Source organism: Pristiophorus japonicus, unplaced genomic scaffold (genome assembly GCF_044704955.1).
Source record: "Pristiophorus japonicus isolate sPriJap1 unplaced genomic scaffold, sPriJap1.hap1 HAP1_SCAFFOLD_30, whole genome shotgun sequence".
Taxonomy (NCBI): domain Eukaryota; kingdom Metazoa; phylum Chordata; class Chondrichthyes; family Pristiophoridae; genus Pristiophorus; species Pristiophorus japonicus.
The window spans coordinates 10,959,620-10,965,801 of record NW_027252779.1 but is presented as its reverse complement, the minus strand read 5'-3'; the positions used below and the strand labels follow the sequence as shown (position 1 = coordinate 10,965,801).

Below are 6,182 nucleotides of genomic sequence, written 5' to 3'. Positions count from 1 at the left end.
CAAGATGTCTGGGAAGTCTGTATTCTTCCTGGAGTCGGAGCGGGCGGTGTCCCTGGCCCTCGAAAAGTGGCTCACATTGGGCGGGACGTTCCTGCCGGTGAACCCTCTCGAGGCCACCGCGCTGAGGGTCATCATTTCAAACGTCCCGGCCTTTGTTCCCGCTGAGCTCCTCCTCCCCTACCTACACGGACTGGGGGAGGTAAGGTCGGGGATCAACCCCATACCGCTCGGCCTCAGGGAGAACAGCCTGAGCCACGTGTTCTCCTTCCGCCGCCAGCTCTTTGTCCGGCTGGCGCGGGAGGAGACGACGGAGGGCAATTTTAATGTGGTGCACGAGGGGACTGCCTACCGCGTCTTCTGGACGTCAGACGGCGTGCGGTGCCACGCCTGTAGGGAGTTGGGGCATGTTCGCAAGAACTGCCCCGGCTCCAAGGCCGCCAAACCACCGAAGGTGGCCAAGGCTGGCGCCGCCGCCACCCCTCCCCTATTTGCGTCCGTGTGCCAGGAGCCTTTGTTTTCACGGCCTCCGGCGGTGGGGATGGAGAACGTCCGATCGGAAACAAGGCGCGGAGGAAGGCAAAACACCTCGAGGCGGGTCCCCTCAGTGCGCCAGAAAGTTTGACCACCGCGCTCAGCCCAACCCAGTCATCGGCGAGCGCGGGGTACCCTGAACCCGTGCCCGAGCCCTTGACCAATACCGCAGAGGGTTTCGGGCGCAGGCAAGATAAGAAAAAGGGGGGGGCAGAGCGGGAGGCCTCGGCAGACATGGAGGTCACCCTGTCTCCGCGAACCACCAGGAACAAAAGGAGGCGCCGCTCCAATGAGGCGAAGGGGGAACAACATCCCTCCGCGGAGGAGTCGGTGCCCGTCGCGTGTCCCACGTCCCCCACCAGCGCCCCCAAAATACGCCGTAGGCACGAGGTATCTGTCCCCGGGGAGGGAGGGGCAATAGAGGCTGCCCAGACTCTGCCTCCCGGGAATGGCGTGGAGGATCTGTCTATCGTGGGGGGCGTGGGGTCAGCGGAAGAATGCGTAGCCACCGGGTCGAGCGTCCCAGGGACTGAGGCGGGCGGGGCCGAAAAGGCCAAACCTGAGCCCGCCCAGCCAATATCAAACTTCCCCCGGGATTTGCTCGACTAGGCAGAAACTGAAAATATGATTAATTCCACAGAACATCCACACGCCGGGCCGGGGGGTGGCGGCGGGGAGGTGGAAGAACAAGAACCCTCGCACCCTACTTTGGAGCTGAGGGACTTGGTGGACCTGGAACATTATTTTGGCCAGATCTCTCTGTGTTCCCCGGTTCCTGGGGGGGAGGAGGAACCCCTTCCGCTGTCGCTTCCCGACCCAGCCCCACTTTTAAAAGAGCCCAGTGGCTCTCCTCTGCCGACGATCCTGGGGGTGGGATCGGGGCAGAGCCACGGGCGGATGGAGCGGCCGGGCCGTTTGCCGTACCTCGTGCGGTCGAAGGGCAGGCTGCTAGCGGCGACCTCCCGGAGGGGGACGGGGACTCAGTGGAGGACGCGGGTGAAGATCTCGAGTCCATCGCCAGTGAGGCGGTGGATCTGCTCGCGTCCGCCGCTGAGACCCTCCTCATTCCTGCAAAGGAACTCCGAGACTTTTTGGTCCAGTGCCGGGGTCGCCGCGACCAAGCCCGTCTGGCCCTGGAAAGATGGTCCGAGCCGGGGCTGCTCGTCGCGTGCGTCCGTCCGCGCCGCCACTAAAACCATGGCCGCGGGCGGGCCCTTATCAAAGGCTCAAGGCCTTGAGCTGCGCCGGCTCAAAAGGTTCCTCGCTGGGCTGCTGAAGGAGTGGAGGTCAACAAACGACTCCACATTCCCCCCCACAAAACGTTAGGTAGAGGTTGCACTATGGTCTTGTCATGAAGATAACAATAGCCAGCCTCAACATCAACGGCAGCAGAGAGGCACACCGTAGATTTACCAATTTTTCGCTCCTGCGGGAGGGGAAATATGCGATGTGCTTCCTGCAAGAAATCCACACCGTTCCGGGAGATGAAGCCACGTGGCTCCTGGAATGGCAAGGAGAGCTCCGCATGAGCCACCTCACTACCACTTCTAGTGGGGTGGCCATCTTGCTGGCCCCGCATTTTCAGCCGGAGATCTTGGGGGTCGAAGAGCCCGTGCCAGGCCGCTTGCTGCACATAACGGTTCGCCTGGGGGATGTGCCGCTCCATCTCGTGAAAGTGTACGCCCCTCAGCCCGGCCCGCAGCAAACGCGTTTCTTCGAAGAGGTTTCCGTTGTTCTTGGCTCCGTCGACGTCGGCGACTGCATTGTCCTCTTGGGAGCTTTTAACTGCACCCTCGAGGCGAGGGACCGCTCCGGTGCCCCGCAGAGCATGATTTTTTAATTTTTTTATTTATTCATTGCCAATCTTTCCAATTCTTTGTCAGATCATCTTGTCAGATTACAAACGCCAGAGGTCACTTTGCACACATCAAGGATCACTCTGCGCCTATGCTCTTAGCCAAAAGACCTAGAGCCACTGCACCGTTCCTGGAAGTACTGCAATACCAGGTTCATGCCATGGAGGTGGATGGGTCAGGCCCCCCCTCACACCTCCGTGGAGATGGATGGGTCAAGCCACCCAACCCACCTCTTATTTCCAAAAAGCATAGGAGAATCACCTTCCTGATCCAGGGAGAACCGCGTTGGGGTCATGGTTACTCCACTGTCAGGTCAGTGACGCATGATCTTAGCCAAAAGGCCGAGAAGCCCCGCAGAGCATGATGGCGATGGAGAAGTTGAGGAGCCTGGTCGGGTCCTTCGACTTGGTGGACGTCTGGCGAAATCTCCATCCCGACTCCAGCGCCTTTACTTGGGTGTGGCCTGGAGTACGATCGTCCAGAATCGACCACCGTTAGGTGTCTCGGGCGTACGTTTCCTGCGTCCCGGCGGCCTCCATGCGGCCGGTGCCGTGTTCGGACCACCACCTGGTGTGGGCGGAGCTCGCTTCGCTCCGCGCGAGGACGGGGTCCGCGTACTGGCATTTTAACAACCAGCTGCTGGAGGACGTGCGGTTCCAGGACTCGTTCCGTCGTTTCTGGGCCGACTGGAGAAGGAAGCAGGGGGGCTTCCCCTCCTTGAGGCTATGGTGGGACGTTGGCAAGGCTCATGTCCGCGTCGTCTGTCAAGAGTACGCGAGGGGGTCGACCAAGAGGCGGGCGGCCAGGGTCGGGCGCCTAGAAAAAGAGGTTCTCGACCTGGAGTCCCGTCTCGGTCAAGTCGTCGAAGATCCGGCCCTGCGGACGGTGTACGAAGCGAAGACGGCCGCGCTGAAGGACATGCAGCTCGTCTGGTCCCGAGGCGCGTTCGTGAGGTCGCGGATCCTGTTCCTGCGGGGTCTGGACCACGGCTTCCCCTTCTTCTACTCGCTGGATAAAAGACAGAGTGTCCGTAAGCAGCTCTTGACGCTGCAGGCCGACGACGGCTCTCTCGTATCGGACCCGGAGGGCGTCAACAACAGGGCCCTTGAATATTACGGGGCCATTTTCTTTCCGGAGCCGTCCAGCGAGGAAGTACATAGCGTTATGTGGGAGGACGTGCCGAAGGTCAGTCCGGAGGGCGCCGAAAATCTGGAAGCTGCGCTAAGCCTGGCGGAACTGACTGGCGCCCTCGACCGGCTCTCGAGAGGAAAAGCCCCGGGGCTGGACGGGCTGACCGTGGAGTTCCACAGGGCGTTCGGGGACGTCCTGGGGGCGACTACGCTGGGTCCTGGGGGAAAGTCTGGCGACCGGGGAGATGCCCCTCTCTTGGCGCAGGGCAGTCATCATCCTGCTGCCTAAGAAGGGCGATCTCCGCCTCCTTAAGAACTGGCGCCCGGTTTCCCTCCTCAGCACGGACTACAAAATCTTCGCCAGGGCGATGTCTGCTCGCATTGGCGCCATGCTGGACCACATGATCCACCCCGACCAGTCCTACACGATCCCGGGCCGGACAATCCACGATAACATCCATCTGGTCTGGGACCTCATCCATCATTCCCAGGAGGCTGGTCTGTCGGTCGCCTTCCTATCTCTCGACCAAGAGAAGGCGTTTGACAGGGTGGATCACGACTACCTGTTCGGGACTTGCTCGCTTTCAGGTTCGGGACGCATTTCGTCGCCCGGATCTGACTTTTGTACGCCACCGCGGAGTGTTTGATAAAGGTTAACGGGTCCTTGACGGAGCCCCTTCGCTTTGGGAGAGGGGTGCACCAGGGATGCCCCATGTCAATTCAGTTATATGCCATCTGTGTAGAGCCTTTCCTGTGCCTCCTGCGGACGACGTTGATGGGACTGGATTTGCAAGGGCCGGGCGTGGAGGTCGTCCTCTCGGCTTACGCCGATGACGTGCTCCTCGCGGTAGAGGATCACGCTGACCTGCGGAGGATGCGTGAGTGCCAGGAGATTTACTCCACCGAATCCTCCGCCAGAATCAACTGGGAGAAATGTTCGGGACTCGTGGTGGGTCAGTGGCGGGTGGACTCCCTGCCGGAGGAGCTCAGGCCTTTTACCTGGAGCACGACCCATCTCCTCTATCTGGGAGTCTACCTTAGCCCCGACGAGGAAGCCTGGCCGGCGAACTGGCAAGAGCTGGAGGCCAATTTCGCCGCTCACCTAGGGCGCTTGACAGGACTGCTCCGAGTGCTGTCCTGCAGGGGTCGAGCGCTCGTCATAAACCAGCTGGTGGCCGCCATGTTTTTTTTACCGGCTAATCACTTTGACCCCTCCCCCTGCATTTGTCACCAAGATACAGAAGAAGCTGGTGGACTTCTTCTGGAACAACAGGAAGCACTGGGTCTCTGCCGCGGTTTTGAATCTCCCGCTTGGGGAGGGCGGTCAGTCGTTGGTGTGCGTCAGCACCCAGCTCGTGACTTTCCGTCTTCAGACACTGCAGAGATACCTTTACTTCGAGCCGCCTCCTAGGTGGCATGCTCTGGCGACGTATTTCTTCCGCCAGCAGCACGGCCTCAACTATGACACGCAGCTCCTGTTTGTGAGCTTGGGGGGCGTCAGGACCGCCTTCCAGGAGCTGCCTGTCTTTTACAAGGAACTCACCAGGATCTGGAACAAAGTCTCCACCAAGCGCAGCTCTCCACCGGCTGGAGTGGCGGCTGTCCTGCAGGAGCCGCTGCTCGGGAATCCGTACCTGCAAGACCGAGGTTTTAGGTGGCGGTCGGACGAGAGGGCTGTGGCTGGTGAGGTGACCAGGGTCAGGGACATGATCAATGGCGGAGGAGCGGGATGGATGGCGACAGACACGCATGAGCAGCGCCTAAATTCCGCCAACGTCCGCCGCGCAGCCGATGCCATCGAGTCGCTAAAAACAGCTCTGGGCCCTGACTCCGTTAGTTGCATCGAGGAGGTTCAAGCACGTGGGCAGATCCCGTCCGAACTGACCCCCGTCCGGACGGAATTCCTCATCGGCGCCAAACCCCGGAACCTCCCTGGGGAGTCGGCGCCTCACAACTTGAGCCGCCTCGAGGAAATCACGTCCGTGCCTTTCAGTTCCGCGCGGAGGGGTTTCCTGTACGGGATGCTCCTGCACACTCTCAAATTTGCCATCCTCGCCTGCCGTCTGGACACGCCATGGCGTGCCATCTTGCCGTCCGGAGGATGTGGGGGTCCCCGATGGAGGGCACTCTACATGGAAGTCGGGGATCAACCCCATACCGCTCGGTTTCAGGGAGAACAGCCTGCGCCACGTCATCTCAATCCAACGCCAGCTCTTTGTCCGGCTGGCGCAGGAGGAGACGACGGAGGGAAGTTTTAATGTGGTGCTTGAGGGGCCTGCCTACCGCGTCTTTTGGACGTCGGACGGCGTGCGGTGCGATGCCTGCAGGGTGGTGGGGCACGTTCGCAAGAACTGCCCCGCCTCCAAGGCCGCCAAACCACCGAAGGGGGCCAACGCTGGCCTCCGCGCACCCCCAGGAACAAAAGGAGGCGCCGCTCCAATGAGGCGGAGTGGGAACAACATCCCTCCGCGGTGGAGTCGGTGCCCGCCGCGTGTCCCGCGTCCCCTACCAGCGCCCCCAAACTGCGCTGTAGGCGAGAGGCGTCTGTCCCCTGGGCGGGTGAGACAGTCGAGGCTGCCCAGCCTCTGCCTCCCGAGGATGGTGTGGAAGATCTGCCTTTCGTGGGGGGCGTGGGGCCAGTGGAGGAATGCGTAGCCGCCGGGTT

The 6,182-nt window shown here is 61.3% G+C and overlaps 1 pseudogene; it reads right to left on the bottom strand.

Annotated features, from left to right (window-relative positions):
• Positions 1–2,501: 2,501 nt before the first annotated feature.
• On the bottom strand, positions 2,502–2,740 carry LOC139248918 (U2 spliceosomal RNA; annotated as a pseudogene).
• Between the last annotated feature and the right edge of the window lie 3,442 nt (positions 2,741–6,182).